This window comes from Cavia porcellus, unplaced genomic scaffold (assembly GCF_034190915.1).
Source record: "Cavia porcellus strain 051 isolate PalLab524CR breed Dunkin Hartley unplaced genomic scaffold, mCavPor4.1 scaffold_8, whole genome shotgun sequence".
NCBI lineage: Eukaryota > Metazoa > Chordata > Mammalia > Rodentia > Caviidae > Cavia > Cavia porcellus.
In genome coordinates, this window is record NW_026947491.1 from 38,595,095 (window position 1) to 38,613,374 (window position 18,280).

At 37.4% G+C, this 18,280-nt stretch overlaps 1 protein-coding gene and 1 long non-coding RNA gene across 11 annotated transcripts in view; one reads left to right on the forward strand and one right to left on the reverse strand.

Annotated features, from left to right (window-relative positions):
• Positions 1 to 18,280, forward strand: part of Pced1b (PC-esterase domain containing 1B) — a 155,622-nt gene that overhangs the window by 115,146 nt on the left and 22,196 nt on the right. Inside the window, exon 1 of one of the 10 annotated variants that reach the window (XM_013159359.3) lies at positions 17,844 to 17,983. The exons of the other annotated variants lie outside the window; for them this stretch is intronic. The gene's annotated coding sequence lies outside the window, so the exon portion shown is untranslated. Of the gene's footprint in view, positions 1 to 17,843; positions 17,984 to 18,280 lie in introns of those variants that run through there. 10 annotated transcript variants of the gene reach the window in all.
• Positions 421 to 17,886, reverse strand: LOC134477289 (uncharacterized). Its single transcript, XR_010049232.1, has 3 exons — positions 17,767 to 17,886; positions 952 to 1,122; positions 421 to 549 (listed from the first exon to the last, which is right to left on the reverse strand). It is a non-coding gene; the product is annotated as an uncharacterized LOC134477289 (long non-coding RNA).

Sequence of the window (18,280 nt, forward strand, 5' to 3'; positions counted from 1 at the left end):
GACTTCACTGAGGGCCTACCTTGAAATACATTCTCATCACAAGGAAATAAGGAGGCCAGGTTTTTGTACTGTGCCCACTAGGACCATGGCTTTGCAGGTTAGAGAGAATTTATGCTCCCACTGGAGTCATACTCCTATGTGCTAGCCCTGACCCATTTATCACCTCTTTCACTTAGTATGTTCTTTATTCCACCTGCTCTAGAAACGGGATTTTGACTGGCCAACTGGCCTATCCACATCTTCCTGACCCAAGGCTGGCTTCTTCCCTCAGCTTGCTGCGGTTGGGGGTACCTCCTCTTTCTGGGTGTCTCCTCTGATCCCCTGGTCGACATCTGTCATAACAAAATATTATGTGGTGTTTATTAAAATACATGTTGTGTTCATGAGATGTCTATCATTTTGATAAAATAAGTAACAAACTGAAAAGAAAAAATGATTTATTTTGGTGAATAATTTCACAGATTTCAGTCCATGGTCACTTGGCCTTATTGTTAGACAGCCCATCATGGTAGGAGTACTTGGTGGAGGAGTCTGTTCTTCTCATGGTGGCTGGAAAGCAATAAGAGAGATATGTGTAACCAAAATATCTCTCTTTAGGACATGCCCCTCAGGAACTTAACTTCCATTAGGCTCCACCTCTAACAGGCACAGCACATCTATCTCTTCTTCCTAAGAACTCAAAGGACATGCGTTTGTTAACTTTGTTTTTTCAGGACCTAACACAGTTGGGATCCATTAAGTGTTGAATAAATAAAATATTAAAGGCTAATCTCAAAGGGAAGATACCATGTCACAAAGTTCCTAGCTAGAATTCAATGTCCAACCTAAAGCAGTACATGGATAAGAATCCAAGAAAAGTACTGGCCATGGTTCTTCCTGATCTGTGAAGAAAAATGAGGAATGATGAGACCCATAAAGCAAATATTCTTGAAAGTAATTTTCTATACTTACGTGAAATTCTGTGCTTAGGCATTGTCATCTCGCTCATATGCAAATTATGCCCTCCTTGGAACCGTGAAAGTGTCAAGCCATTTCTTAGGTTGTTTTAAGACCAAACTCCATCTCAGAGTTAAGGAATATTTGACTCTGAATGTTTCACAGGAGAAACAAGACCAGCAGATCCTTGAAAATGCAAACATAATAAGCCTTCATCATCCAAACTCAAATGTTAAACATGAGTTGCAACCATCCAGTTTCACAGTAATGCTAGCAGGACATAAGAGTAAAGGGGTTTGGGCAGAAGTGAAAAGAAATTCAGAAGACCTCTGAAGCACATTCGTTTTACTTGCTTTCCCTGAAAACATGTGTTGCTGGTAAAATGGGCTTTTTCCAGTCCGGATTGTACAATTGTTGAATTTAGGTACCAGACTTGTTGCTCCTTATTGCAAAATGCTTCCATATTGCATTTTGTCCCATTTTCACTTTTGTTTTGGATTAGGTCATTGTGAAATTTCTTTACAAGTTTACTTATAACAGCAGAAATATGTAGGGGTCCCATCCACTGACCTGTAGCCCTCCTTCCATTCTTCATGATCTGCCTCACTCTACTGTTCTTTTGTAGTACCTCTATCTTACATTTTTATTATTTTCATCTTCAATTTTCTATTCCACATTATTGCTCCTTTTTGTTTTCTTAACCCAAACCTGAAAGTCACCCTGAGTGATCTAAGCAGAAGATCAACCATTATGTTTTCAGACCTCAGAAACAGAGACATGTCACTTAGATGCCCTTGTGGGAAATGGAAAAAGACATCCCTTTCTCTGGAAAGGCACAACCTCACCTCAGCACACATGGTTTAGTGAACAGAGGGCTGACTGATTTCAGCATCACTCTCTCCTGTGCACTTGTGCAATGAATAACCTGCCCAACTAGAAGGTGCAGCCCTGTTTAGAAAAATGTCCTCAGTCTTGCTTAAATAAATCATTTCAGCCACTATTATTCTCATTATGAAAATCTTTTTTCAAGTCTGTTACTAAATGAGTGACCTTGGGTAGACATTTTCCCCTCAGTTTTCAGGATTTTACAAGTCCATTTTAGGCTAAACAGTGGCTTTCTGCTGCCAGTAACATCAAACCCAAAGCAGCATGGGTTTGCAAAGTCATGTCTCTTTTGTGATGCCATATCAGCCATCTCACATTTGTCTTCATTTCAGCAAACAATTAATGAACATGAACTAGGAGCCAAACTCTTAAATCCTATGTGTTCTTGTCTGTATGTATGTTTGTTTGTTTTGGAACCAGAAATCAAGCTCCGGACTTGGTGCTTGCCAGGCAGGCACCGTGCAGCTGAGCTATATCCCCAGTCCTTGAGTCCTATGTTCTGTTTCTCACTAGTTGGGCACTTTCATTTTATCTAACCCTTTGAGAAAATGTACACCCTTGAAACTTCCAAAGAGCAGCCTCTGGGGATGTTTGTCAAGTCTGAGGCATGACTTTCCAGGCCGGGAATCCACAGAAGAGCCACCACCTGGGTCTACACCTCCAGCCCTGCCTGCCATCCCTTGGCCACCCTCAGCTTCCCTATGAACCCACCCATTCACCCCGAAGTAATGTATAAGGCACACAGACACCTGCTTGAAGTGCACAAACTGGTTCAGCATCATTTGAGGAAACCTCTTGATATAAACTACACAGAAAATCACTGATAACACTTTATTCCCACAGTATTTTGCTCTTCAGAAAATGACTTTATGTGCATTAGCTCATGTAATTCTAAGTTGAACTTATCATCCAAAAAGTGGAAATGAATGAATTCAGGCTAGTAAAACCCAGTTATTTTTCAGGCTAGCTACCCTAGCTGTCCTGTCCTTTTCCCCATTGCCAGTTGGTTCACCAGATGAGTGAAAGCCCATCCCAGCATGGCCCTTGTTTTTGAGCCTCAGACTCCAAAAGGGTGCAGATCTTCCCCTTATTTTGTCTGTCCTGACTCCCTTCCTTCTTTCTCTGCTCTCTACTCCTTCGCTCCTGCCCCCTCTTCAAGGCTTTTCTCCCTTTCAGCTCCCTACAGGGTGAAGACGAAGTTGTTTCTCTGGATTACCTTTGACTAGAAACACAAGGCCCTTTATGTCTGTGTCAAGTTTCCAAGAGAAACTCTCTGGATGCAGCCGCCACCCAAATCCTGTGTCTTAGATACCTATGACTCAATCATATAGAATCTATACCCTTCTAGCAGAAGTAATGTCAACTAACCACTATGTTCCGTACAGCAAGCATGGTGCCTGTCTGCAGACCATCTCATTCTATCCTCATGACAGCTCAGAAAATAGCTGCCATTAATGTCTTACAGATAATGCTCAAGTTAAGGAGCTTCATTAAGAGGACTCACTAACCCCAAAGCATGCAGCTGTCAGATTTTAGGCTTCTTTCACCTCTTTGTCTCTTGGCACCTTCACAACTCCATAATTTAATTAAACTCCTCAGAGACACACAATTTCTGCTTGAAACCTCTCATTTCCTTTCTAGTTCCATCCCTCAGAATTCATATTCATCAGTCCTTCTATAGTATCCCAGATCTCTCCCAATTTTCACCTTGCTCTTCTTCAATAGACAGTAACTATTGCCAGTCATCCTACCCTTCTCTTTGCTAATCTACATCCATTACTATTTTTTATAGCTGACTCAGAAATCATTTTTTGAGGTACTCTATGGAACATTATTAGCTTGGCACTTGCCAAACAATTACTTTCTCTCTTAGATTCTCATTAGCTCTCATCCAAGAAAATACCAGTTTAACTGGTCATCTTTGTGTGACTGTATCCAGTCTATCTTATGTCGCTATGGAATAGCTCTATTGTTCCAGGATTACTTTTTTTCACATTTCTTGTGGATCTGGCTTACTTTATCTCAAAAGGGATGGAAAGTTCAGAACAGTGACCTGCAGAACCCCTGTAAACATGCCATGGTGAGTGGCCAGGAATGTGTGTAAATTCACAGAGAAACATGAATGGGTAACAACAGAAAGTAGTATTGCAGGGCCAGGGGTCTAGCTCAGCAGCACAAGCACCTGCCTGGCAAAGCACAAGGTCATGAGTTCAATCCCCAGTTTAAAAAAAAAAAAAAAAAAAAAAAGGTATTGGACTAATAGGAATCAGCAATTTTGTACAGAGAATTTTGGGAGTTGTTGTTTTCTACAGTCTACCTGAAGTTGGACAAAAGCGAAAACGCAAGATGAGTTTAGAGTGTGAAAGCTGCCGGTGAACTCTGTTCTCCTCTACAAAGAGAATTAACTGAAATTAGCAAGGCCCTTGCAGAAAATTCAGAGCTTGTCAACAAATCTTTTTATGAAAATAGTTGACTGAGTGACCCTAAAGAAGTAGTTAAACTCATGAGCGAGGAAGCATATGAGAAATACATGGAATCTATTAAGGAATGAGATGATACCCCTAAATAGACTAGTGTAAAATCACTTACTCCAGCATAGTTGGGTTAAATTAATGGTGGACAGAAAACTTAAGATCACAACTTTTAGTAATAATATAATGATGGAAAAGAAACCACTCTCAACACCACTCTTGGAAGAAAATACCCTTTAACTTCCTAATCATTGCAGTTAAACACTATGTGCATCTTTTTATGTACCTTGTAATTTTTAGACTATGTTGTAGATTCTTACATTCAGAATTCATGGAATTATCCATGGTAAAAACTAGTTATATAAAATATGTAACTCAAAGGTAATAGTAAAATAAGCCTTGTATCATATTGTAACTTGCTTACATTCTTTCCTGGATTTGGATTGAAATACTTAAATGATCTTCCCTTTGGAAATAACTGGGAGTCAGGGAAACTATCAATTATCCAATATCAGACAAAGAACAAATAATATCTTAGTTTTGCAACATATTGCATTTCTGGTGCTGCTTTTACGTAGTGAAACAATGGCTTTGCAGCACAGTAAGAAACAAAATATTCATTTTTAAAATGGAGACTAGGTTTTATAATTTTGTGTTTTTCCATTCTAAATCACAATAGTAATTGTATGTTGATTATAAATAGAACTTATTCCTTACTTTTCATTTTCCTTTGATTTGAAAGTTAATTAAATAGGCTGCATAGAACTCAGTGATTCGAGGTATATAATAAGAGAACTATATCATGTAGGAGAAACAGCAGAAATATTTTATAAGCAGTAGTGAGCTGATATGTGCGTACTCGTCAGCTCTTTAGAAATGGGTAACCCTGTCAGATATGACCTCATTCAAATATTGAATGATTTCATTCAAAATTTTCATTTGGAAAAACTCACTGGATTATCTACTTTACACAAAAGAAACTACTTTAATCTTAGGAGAAAAAATGGGGTTGGATACATATAAAACTTTTATTTTCATTTTGGAACAAAACTGGCAGTGTGGATCCTACTTTAGGCTCTGCTCCTAACTAGCTGTGACCTTGATATGTCCTTGACTCCAGTGGGATTGAATGACTCCCAGAGTTCTCCAAAGGAACAATGGCATAAAAATAACTAGCATCTGTGTGGAGTTCCTGCTGGGTACTAGGCACTATGCTGAGTATTTTTCACACGTTATTTCATTTCACCCTCACAATCACCCCTTGAGTTGAGTACTACCATTATTCCCAGCTGAGACAACTAAAGCTCAGAGAGATGAATGTATCCGAGTTCACAAGTGAAAAACATTTTGGTAAAAACATAGTCATTCAAACCTAGTTCTAATATCCATTCCTTTTTTTTTCATGTAAGGTCTTTCTTTAGTTCCACATTTGCAAGCACAGTAAATTATTTTGGAAGCTTTTAACACCTTGTACACCCTGATATTTTAACACTTTTTCATTGTGTTGTGCTGTTTTTCCATGTCTCTCCCAGCTAACAGAGAATATGTGTACTTTGAACTCAGATATTGTATTTACCTTATTATTTTCAGCACTTACTCTAGGACTTGGCAATTAGTAGATGTCAATATATATGCTAAAGTATGAACTGTCCAGTTTGTATTAATTTATTCCTCACAACAACTTTGTGAAGTAGATCTGTTCTCAGTTTTATAGATAAAGGTTCAAAGATGATAAGTAATTAACTCAGGTTCATGGAAGAAATAAATAATGGGCCAGATTTTGCATCCAGGCATCAAGACTCTGCCCACCTCCCATTAACATCACTGTCTACTCAGTTGTCCAAGCCAACCCAGCTGTCCGTTTGTATTCTTGCCTCTTTCTCCAGTCACTCCAATCATTGTCCAGTCTATCATTTTCTCCCCATCCCTCACTCACCACCCTAATTCAGAGTACTTCCTCCACTCACTTGAATTACAACCAGTGGAAGGAAATTTGAAATTTTGACTGACACCTAAAACAAAAATTAAAAATTATAGATGACTTTTAATCACAAGAATTTCTTAAGATCTCCCTTAGAGAGAAAGACACTTCCACACACAACCAAGAGTTAAATCTGGTTATTTAGAAAGTTAGAATTACATTTGCGTCCTCTACCATAAAATGAAATTATGAGAATCAATACATTACTATAATCTTACAAATCTTATGTGGCAACCAGAATTTTGTCCAAGATTCTGGCCTCATTTGCTGTTCATCTGTTTTTTAATTGCATTTTACCTGTTTATTCCAGAACGCCTGGCCCCCGCTCTGATAACTGCATTTTTTGCCCTGTGGCAGTGGTGTTTTTAATACATTTCATTGTTCAAGTCTTTCTTCTGCTGGTGCCCTATGTTGCTCCTGCCCTCACTAAACTGTATTCCTGGTGTTCAGCCTACTATCTTGTTTTTGAGGAAATATCACATTATCTTGATGCACTTTGGCTGTGTCCTGCCACTTAGTAGGGATAATTGATCATGTTGAGTTAAGGTATCCCACAGGATTGGCCACTGGTATCCTCCAAATTACTTTCGTCATGCTTCTGAAACAGCTGTGTCTCTCCATTGCCTGACTTGTCATGGGCAGGGATAGGGGAAGTCTCTTAGTTCTAGAGCAGATGTAGTGTAAACCATAAACATCCCTTGACTATCCACTTACTGCAAGTATAAAAGAAAATTCTTCAGAGCAAAGGACATCCAACTGCTTAGACTTTCAACAATGATGCTTCTCAGAATATTAAGCTCCCTGCTCTTCTAGAAATCCTGGAACAAAGCACTCTAGTTAATATTCTCAGATGACCTGCCAAGAGGAAGGTCTCACTGGTACGAGTTCCTTGTGCTATTTACAGAACAGCCCTTATTTAGAAAAAGCAGCAATATATGGCCAGAAATTTCAAGGAAGACCAGAAAAAGTGTCATGTGACAAAGGTAGATAATAAATGAAATTGTTGTGTTCACAAACAACACTGGTCACTTACCCTGTTTCGTAAGTCCATTTAAAGCTATTGTCTTCATTTTGAGCATTGTAAATTCTTACTAGTATTCTATAATTAACTTGTTAAAAGAAAAAAAGTAGTGTTCTGGTTGGGAGCTTCTTTCAGACTCTTGCAGTTAGTCTTTAGAAATGTTTCTCAAATGTGAGTTATATCTTAAAGGACAGAATGAAGATCATGAAAAAAATGAAACATTTTCTCTCCATGCTATTTATGTTTACAATTCAGTTCCACCTAATGGTAGCTGTAAGCTTATTCCTTTTGCCTTTAACACCCCTCCTTTCTCTTCTGATTCTCTTCTAATTTCCTTTAGAGGCAGTAACTCTCTAAAACACAGCAGACTAGTAGGGAAGAAGAGGGATGGGTATTATATTGAAGTGTAGTTCATACAAGTAACATGCAGCAGTCAGAGGTAGACACAAATTATTAATAGTAGTCCCTGTGCGGTTTAAGATTGGTTATTGAGGCAAGTTAGTAAGATCTGAGAAAATCATATATGACTTAACCAGAGCTGTCCAATCTACTTTTTGGTTCTGTACTTCCTTGCCTTCTATTCATTGGCCTAAGTATTTGTTGTTTACTTTACTATGCTCATGAGATAGCAGTCACGACTATGGTGCACTGTGACTAGATTGTTAAACCATTTTTTTCTTGAAGTTAATACAGATTGAGCATCCCTGATTCAGAAATCAAAATCTGTAACTTTTTAGTGCAATATGGTAGAACAAGTGGAAACTTCCACACCATGAAACTCTTTTTTTCAAGTACAAATTATTTTAAATGTATAAATTTATCTTCTAGCTTTGTATATAAGATATGAAACATGAATTATTCTTAGACTTAGGTTCCATCTCCCAAGGTATCTCATTATGTGTATATAAATATCTCAAAAAATCCAAAACCTAAAATACTTGTGGTCCCAGTAGACATTCACTATAATTGCCTTAGATTGTTATTAGTTCATAACATTATGTATGTTTGCAATACATAATGACTATTTTCATTGTGTATATTTGATACGTGTACATGACACATATTAACCCTTTTTATATGTCCCCTTCCCATTCTTTCATATCCTAGCTCCCTTCCTATTGTAGTAGAGCTATCTCCCTGTTTCCTTTTATCTATCTTTTATTTTGCTCTTTATATGTACTTTAAATTTCTAATATGAGAGAAACTATGCAGTATTTATTGCCTTTTTAAAAACACTGTTTTGTTTTCTCTCTTTCACTATTCTTTCCATACCTCTGATATTCTGTTATTCTGGTTTTCTGTAAGATCAGCCAAATCAGGTAGCATATCATTTCAATTCCAAAATAAATGAGTTCTTTTAACTTTTTAAGGACTCTTTAAGTATAGCTCTGTTATAAAATTTGAAAATCTTGACATATTGCTAGTAGAATGTTTATAAATATATAAAACATTTTAAATGTAGGTAAGTAATGCCATATTCAAGTGGAGTTCTTTGCTAGAAGGCAGTAGAATTCAGGGGCCAAACCCTAGAGCGACCCACTTCAAATCCTGGCTCTGTCAGTAGGTGTGCACACCTGAAACAAAACATTCAACCTGTATGTGCCTTAATTTTCTGATCCATAAAATGGAGATAAAACTACCTTAAGGTTTAATTTAAATAATACATGTAAATCATTTAGATAATTTAGATAATCCATGTAAATCATTGTGTATGTGTGTATATATATATAATGATTATATAAATAGATTCCTGATAGTAGATTGGTATTATTTAGCATAATAGCAAAGAATAAAGCAATTTAAATGTATTAAAGGACTTCCTGTGTAGTTTATGTTTGAAAGAAAGAATATAAAAAGGTAAATAAAAAGCGAGAATAAATATATTTTCAGCATGCTTGACAAGCCAAAAATTCACTACATTTAACATATAATAAGCCTTAGATAAAACAGAAAAATAGCAATGTATTATAACTTGGCAGTTTATAAAAGAAACAACACAAAGTATAGGAAAAAAAATCTGCCTTCACTTATAAAATTAACATTATGATACAGAAAAGAGAAAGAAAACACAAATTACTAATATTGGATATGAAAGAGGGTTGTTATTATCAATTCTGTGGACATTAATATTAAAGGTATGTGAAGACTAACTCAATATCCATACATATGATTACTTTCATGAAATAGATAATTTCCATGATAGACAGTCTACTAAAACTTATACAAAGAGAAAAAGATAATCTGAATAAGCTAACATCTATGAAAGAAATCAAATCAATGATTAGTAGCCTTCCAAAACAGGAAGTATCAGACGTAGATGTGCTCACTTGTGAATTCTACTAAATATTTAAAGAAGAAATTACACCAGATATTTCCACCCAACCTGAACTGCATGAGACCTTGTCAAAGAGAGAGAGAGAGAATAGAAAAGAAAACAAAAGAAAAGAAATAGTCCTAACTAACTGTAAATGCTGCTAATCTCAAAAGCAGACAAAGGCATTACAAGAAAAGAAAACCACTAAAAAAAAGTGTAGATCATGAATGTTGATCCAAAAATCACACCCAACATAACACCTGCCTTGCAAGCAGGTGATCGTGAGTTCGATCCCTAGTACCAATAAAAAGTTAAAAAAAAAGAAAAAAGAGCAAACAAAATCACACCCAACATATTAACAAACAGACTCCAACAATATGTAAAAGAAACTGCACACCATGGTCTAAGTGGGTTTAATTCCAAGTATGCAAGGCTGGTTAAATTGATTCAAACATTATTTCATATAATTCACCACATCAATAAATTAAAAAAATAAAAGATCAAATGATTGTATCAACTGATGGAGAAAAGCATTTTACAAACTCCAACACTAATTCATGATTTAAAGAAACAGAAGAAGGAACAGAGGGCAACTTTCTCAGTTTGATAAGAATACATGCAAAAATAACTACACCTAACATACTGTCTACTGGTAAGAAATTATACAAAGTCTCCTGACGATGAGGGACAAAGCAAGGACAAATACCAATCTACTATCAGGAATCTATATATATAATCATTTTGTATATATATATATATATATATATATATATATATATATACACACACACACAATGATTTACATGGATTATCTAAATTATCTAAATGATTTACATGTATTATTTAAATTAAACCTTAAGTTAGTTTTATCTCCATTTTATGGATCAGAAAATTAAGGCACATACAGGTTGAATGTTTTGTTTCAGGTGTGCACACCTACTAACTGACAGAGCCAGGATTTGAAGTGGGTCGCTCTAGGGTTTGGCCTCTGAATTCTACTGCCTTCCCGTCATCACAAATGCATTAAAACCAAAAGAGAAAAAGAAAAAGTATAGATTGAGAGAGAGAATAAAACTCTTTGTTCAGAGATGACATGATTGTTTGTGTAAGAAAATCCCAAAGAATCAAGAGCAACAAAACGCTTGGAACTAATAAATGACAGTTTGCAGGATACAAGATTAGTATTGAAAAGTAATTGTTTTCCTATACACTAGCAATAGACAAGTGGAATTTGAAATACACCATTTACATTTGCACCAAAGGGAAAAAAAATACTTAGCTATAACTGTAACAAATATGCACACGATCTACATGAGAAAACTATAAAGCTGATGAAAACAACCAAAAGGACTAAATAAATGGAGCCATAGCCCATGCTTGTGGTTTGAAAGACTCAAATTTGTCAACTGTAGTCCTCAACTTTTTCTGTAGATTCAGTGCAGTTCACATCTATGTCACAGAAAGTTATTCTGTGAATATCAACAAATTTATTTGATAGTTTATATAGTAAAGCAAAATTACAGAATAGACCACATAGTATTAAAGAAGAACTGAAGTAGAAGATTAGGCCTGGAGATATAGGTGAGTGGCACAAGAGCCAGCCTGGCAAAAACAAGGTTGTGAGTTAATCCCTGATACAAAAAGAAAAAAAAAAAAAAAGAAAGAAAGAAAGAAAGAAAAGAAAAAGAAAAACTAACACAAACCTTATACCTTTCACAAAGACTAATTCAAAATAGATCCTAGACCTAAATATAATGTGCAAAATTTCAAAACTTCTAGAAGAAAACATAGGAGAAAATTTAGGTGATAAACTATTTAAGGAGCTTTTAGATTGAACACTAAATGCACAATCTATGAGGAAAAATCAAAATGTGGGATTTCATTAATACGAAAAACTTTTGCTGTGCAAAAAAAACACTGATAAAAAAGTAAAAAGGCAAACCACAGGCCTACAGAAAAATATTTACAAAATATACACCTAAGTAGGAACGTGTATCCAAATACATAAAGATTTTAACACCCAACAATAAGAAAGCAAAAGGTCCAGTTTTTGAAAAGGCAAGACCTGAACAGACACTTAACTAAAAGAAGATATACAGATGAAAAGTAAGAATATGCAAAGATGTTCAACTCCATGTGTCATTAGATAATTGCAAACAAAAACAATGAGATACTGTTATACCTCTATTAAAATGGTTAAAATCAAAAACATTGACAATACAAATGTTGGCAAGGATGTGGAGTAACAGGAACTTTCACTCACTGTTGGTGGGAATGTAAATGTAAAGTCACTTCAGAAAAGACTAATAGTTCCTTATATAACCTCACCATACAATCCAGCAGTCCTCCTCCTTGATATTTATCCAGACAAGGCAAAAGCTTATGTTTGCACAATATCCTGCATTAGAATATTTCTAACAGCTCTATCATAATTTAAAACTTGATAGTAACTCAGATGCCCTTTTAAGTTAATAAAGGAGCCAAGTACATAGCTCAGTTGCAAAGTGCCTGCTTGGCAAGTGCAAGATCATAAGTTCAATCCCTGGTACTCAAAAAAACCAAAACAAAACAAAACAAAAAGTAAATGAATAAGCGAATTTTGGTATATCTATGCAATGAATTATTATTTAGTGATAAAAATGAAGTGAATTATCAAGCAACAAAAGAGCTGCTTTTATGCATATTGCTAAGAAAATCAATATAAAAGATTATGCTCCTTGACTAATGATAGACCCACATCTCACAATATGAAAATATTATACATCTATTGCTGGGCATGTTGGTGCATGCCTATAATCCCAGCACATGGGAGGCTGAAGCAGGAGGATCGCCATGAGTTCAGTGCCAGCCTGAACTACATAAGTGAGTTCAAGGCCAGCCAGCCTGGACTGTATAACAAGATCCTGTTTATTTAAAAAAAAAAAAAAAAAAAAAGGGCATCTGTTGTACCTGATCATCTGCCCCTCATAGCTGAGCCGTGCACTACCCTGCAGAGTATAGATTATTTACTCTTCTAATTACAGGGCTAAGCAGAAGTTGCATTTCACTGCTGCCCAGCATCACAAGAATAGTGTATCATGTATCACACTAGCCTTGGAAAGATTAAAATTCAAACTGTGATTTCTACTGGATGTGTATAAATTTTGCAGCATCATAAAGGTGAAAAAGTTTAAGTTGAGCTATAGAGTATCAGGGCCCATCTGGACAGTATGTGATCACAGTTACAAGACACTCCAGAAAAGGCAAACCTTAGTAAAACTTGCAATGGTTGCCAGGATGTCTTGGGGAGGAAAGTGTGATGAGTATGTGGAGGATAGATCCACAAGGAATGGAACTGCTCTGTAGAATGGATGTGTGGCATTATACATTTGTCAGAATCCACAAAACACAAACAGTAACCGTATTATAAACTATGGACTTCAATAATACTTCAGCATTGGTTCAGCAGTTGTAACAAATGCACCACATTACTACAGAATGTTAATAAGGGGGATTCCAGGGAGAGGAGGAAGGGTATGTTAGAACTTTGTGCTCAGTTTTTCTGTAAACCTAAAGCAGTTCTAAAACAGAATATTAATATATTTTGGTATATCATCATATATAAAGACATAACATGTTTTATCTATGAAATTTCAAAATTATTTTATTATTTAGTATTTTAATACTACATTGTCTACTTCCACTGAGTTTACAATCTCTTCTCCATCCAAGGCTACATTTATCTTCTTTTGAAAATGACGTATATACATGCTCTTAAAATCTCTATTTTAGTCAGTGCCCTTCTCTACTCATGGAACCTAAGGCAGTGCCAGTCCACAATAAAAGTTCAATAAATACTTGCTAAGTAAGAGTTGAATGTAGAGGGCTATGATCACACTGAACTGTAATTTTATCTGTCCCATGTGAGTACCTCCATCTTCACCTTGGTATAATGCTAAGGCTATAATGACAGGCTTTACCAAATGTCTTATAACAGGATGCAACATGCCTACAGCATTCCCCTGACCAATAACTAATCTTTTCAGTTCAGATGATTAGAGAGTAAATAGTAAAATAATAAATGAGAATTTTAAAGGGACATGAATGATATAGATTGAAAGTCACAATTATTAGTTTAAATTCTATTTCCTTAGTGTTCTAAAAAACAAAATAGAGATTTGTTTCAAGTTATTTGCAAGGTGTTTTGGGAAAACCTCATCCTGGTGTATGAGAACTGGTCACCAGAAACCAGTGGAAAAGGCAGTCAGATACAGAATTATACAAAACTGCAATTTATTAGGAATTTATAGACAAAAGTATCAGGTGTGATGCCACATGCCTGTAACCCCAGCACTGGAGAGCCTCAGGTAGGAGGGTCACCAAAAGTTCGAGACCAGTCTAAGCTATACATATAGTGAGTTCAAAGCCAGGAAAGAAAGAGAAAAAGAAAAGAAGAGACAGAGAGAGAGAGAGAGAGAGAGAGAGAGAGAAGGGGAGGAACAAAAGGAGAGTGAGGGAGGAGGGAGAAGAGAAGCATGTTTTGGGCAACAAGACTGGATGCTTTTTTTTTGCTCAAAGGCAGCAGAAAGTAATTTCCATGCTAAATGAGAAGCAAGTATATGTATCTGTCCTTTCTCAAACACTATTACATGCCAGGTGTCACTTAAGAAATAGTCTGGGGCCTTGTGGCCAGCACAACACTCTCAGCAACTGGCTATCTTAACAGCTTTTTGTGTCCTATAGTTTGGGATATGTGCCAGTGTCACTAGGCAGGCAAATGGTGGTTATTATCAAGAGGGCTGTGATCCTGTCAACCTGGATCCCTGCAGGAGGCTTTTTCAAAGTTATAGATAGTATGGGTTTTTTGTGTATATGGGTGTGTGATAGTATGGTTATTGATCTTTCCATATATACAATTTTTTAAACTATTCCTTAACACAGAAAGCATATTTTATTGGCATTTTTATTGCTTTGAGACAGGCTAGCCATAAACTGTTAGGTTCAACAATCTTCCTCCTTCAGCCTCCTGAGTAACAAGTAGCAAATATTTTCAAGTTCAGCTTTCAGGAATTATATGTGTAAGTTTGAACTATTAAGTTCTGCTGTATTGTAAAGAAATATTAAAAGCCATTCAGATCAAGTATCCTATCAATAGGTAGGTGTCACAAACATCCAGTTATCATATTCATCATAAGGACCACAAGCTAATAAAAACAACACCTAAAGGATACTTAGGAAGCATCCAGGATTGGATAAGTTGATTTCAATGTGCCACAAAGATAAGGAATGAGAATTTCTCATGATTAGTAGAAGGGTTAAAATTTGCCACTGTGGGGAGCAAACTGGCCATGTCAGCTTTCTTCCTGGATTGGGAATGACTCTGGCAAACCAGGCCAGAGTTATGATGCTGCATTGCAGAGCCATGTGAGCTTCCAGGCTGTGTCTGACAGGATGTTGCCCGGGAAACCATTGCTTGTTTTTGCTTCAACTAAAAGAAAGAGTCTGTTCCTGAGGCAAAAGTGATTTCAGAATTCTCTCAGTTATGGCCCTTTTGTAGATTCTGTAGTCCTTGCTGCTTGCCTCTCTTTGTCCCAATGCCCCAATTTCATCTTGGTTCTATATAGTCCCTGATTTCCAGATATTTGCACAAATTTAACTCCTTTCCTGTCTAGCAGAAGGATAAGCCAGTAACTGTGAAGGGGCAAAGTTGTCTGGTTTACCTGGTGCTTGTTTGTTTTGTGCATGTGTGTTGAACCAATGTTTAGAAATCAGGATATATCTCAAAAAATCTGTCTCTACAGCTTTTTCTTCTCAAAACATATTGTCTGATAACATGGAGCCATATTTCCTCGTCCTGTAACCCTCTAGAGCAGAGCTGCCGCTGCTCCTTTATGTCGCACATGAGTTTTCCAGTTTGCCACCATCCTCATGCTGCCTCTTTGTCTCCAACACTGGCTGAGTACTGATGTTCATTTTGTACCACCATTCTTTTCGCTTTGTTTGTCTCCTTAGAGAAAAGTCTCTTTTACCATGTACTTATGAAAAGTATCAAAACAAGAGATGTCATGAGAGGTTTTAAGAATTTCAACCAAAAATGTGCCATGCCTTAAACAATGAAAGACTGATTGTCCACGTTTATCGTGCAGTGTTATATGCCAAGAACAAACCCTGCTTGTTTACCCACTGACTTTTCATATCTGGTCTCTGTGGCCGTGTGACTGTGTAACTGCTGGTCAGGTTCGTAGACATGCATGTGTTCTTGAGGTGTGTAGGACACTGAATTTATTCCTGGTCCTAGATTCTTACTATCTGTAACCGTCACTACCTGCAGGTCATGCATCTAAAAGTAAAGGCTTTGAATGGCTCCTAATTGCTCCTCCAAATTTGCCTACCTCATTTTCTGCAAATAAGCTGACTTCAACAGACAAGGCTACATACAGTTGTTTCTAATTTAGCAATGAATTCTGTATATGCAGTGATGCTTCCCATGAAAGAATCTGAACATCATAACTCAGTTAGCTCCCTAATCATTTTTCTTGTCATTGACGTTCTATGTAGATATTGTAACCTTAAACTAATTTAGCCAATAGTTTTTTTGATTGTTATTTATGAAAAAGAGACAAGAAACAAACAGGGAAGAAGAAAGATAGAGGGAGAGAAGAGGTAAAAATGAGAACGACCATACCCTCAAGGCATCCCTTCAGCTTGCTGAGACATGGGAAAAGTTTCTTCTGTTTTCTTCAGCCTCTCATATATGAATTGCTCATTTAAAAAACCCTAGGTTTTTAAAGGGTTGACCTTGTAGTATTTGAAAAAGAAACAAAGCTGAATATAGTCAGGGTTCTGCTCTATTTCTACTATTCTGTGCCCTAGAATCATAAATAGTGACTAAATGGTTTAGCCAGAGTCTGCTTTCCCCATAAGTAGCTTGGCTCCCAATGGCCAGGGACTTTGACAGACTCATCCAACTGAAGCTAGAGATAAGTGTGCTGGCATCAGAGTCAGCTATTACTGCCAGGGTTGGAAAGGACTTTGCTTTTAATGGGCTATTAGCCAACAGATAGTTCCAAAATCTTATTAGAAGAGGAGCTTGTGGAGTTACCCTCGCTACAACAGGAACTAAAATAAACTCCAAAGACAAAGCACCTAGAAAATAAAGGGATCTGGGCCTGAAGATAAAGACTAAAGGTTAGATTATTGTAGGGTCTGATCACAAATATATAAAACAAACTACTAAGGTAATATCAGTGTTGTTGGAACAGCCTGTGGGGTAGGTTGAAATGAAGTGGGGAGTTGGCCGCTGGTAGCACGGAGAGTCAAAACTACTTAATTGGTATCCTAAAAGAGGAAGCCTTGATCTTCACTTCAGGGCAGCCCGAGGCTACAGGGCCAGGCCTTCCAGCTGCCTAAGGCCACCCCACCATTACTACCACTACCACTACTACTGAAGAAGCACTGTCTGCTCCTTGATAGGACAGAGATGCTTCTGCCAACTGTCAGTGGCCAAGCAGATCTCCCAGCTCCCCCTTTGCTCCTCTTAGCACTGGTGACAGTGTGCCAGGCCCGCTGAGCTCCCTTCCTGCCTCTTTCCTCTTTGGGACCCAAGGATGAAGGGACATGGCAATAAAGCCGTCTTCCTTTCTCAAGCACATAGGTGTGTACTTCCTTTCCCCATTCACAGCCACAACCCAAAGACCTTGCATCAGGCCTTGACATCTACTGGGAGAACTTATTCAGACAAAACATTCTGGGGCTTTTTCCGCTTGGGTTTTTTCCATTTAAAGAAATAACGTGTGCCTTCAGTCATTTTCTTTAACAAACTAAGCATATGACAGGCCAAGGTTGCAGATTTTTTTCAGCCTACTTCCTCTTACAATACCAGTCTTGTGGTTAATCAAACCCTGCGAGTGACAGTTTTTCCTTCAGACGTTCTGAGCCAAAGAAGCTTTCTGAAACTCCCCAGCGTATTGGCTCCCCTCCCCCAGTCACATAAGCCATGGTAATAAAGCTTTAAGTAAATGAGATGTCAGAAATGTTCCCAAGGTCCTAAGTCAGTACCCCAGTTCTCAGGCTGCTGTCCCCAGACATGGACTTAAAACCAAAGCAGCCACATTCAGTCCACCTAGCTTCACCCTGTTTCCATCCAAATAACAGGTCAGAACAGCCCGTCTGACTTTACCACAATACTTCAGTTTCCGCGTAGGTCACCACTGTGGGCAGGGCACCGTGCAGTCGGGGAGGCTCGGGGAAGAGTGAAGAGCAGGGCAGACAGAGCCGGCTGATTGGACCTTGTTTCTTCCTACATGGTTAAGCAGCCTGAGGCAAGCCTGAAGCCTCTGAGAAGTCTGTTTCCTCTCCTGAAGCCACTTGTTCCTACTCTGAAGGTAGTTTTCAAGGTAACTACTGATACAACATGCCTGAATGTAAATGAGGCTCCCAGTAAATGGTAACAATAATTATTATTGTCAATTTTGTAAGAAGAGTTATTATACCTAAAATGCTCAGAATTGTATACTAAATAAGGGTTCGTTTTATGACTCTTGGGGGATCCAGATGCCTGGTCAAGTGGGTTCTCTGAGCTTCTCAGAGGTACTGTTCTGGATGTGGCTAATGTGCCTGGTAAAGGCAGAAAGTCTAGTATCTTCAGAAACATTTTGCCATGGTTGAGGAAGTCAAATTCAACCTGTCAAACA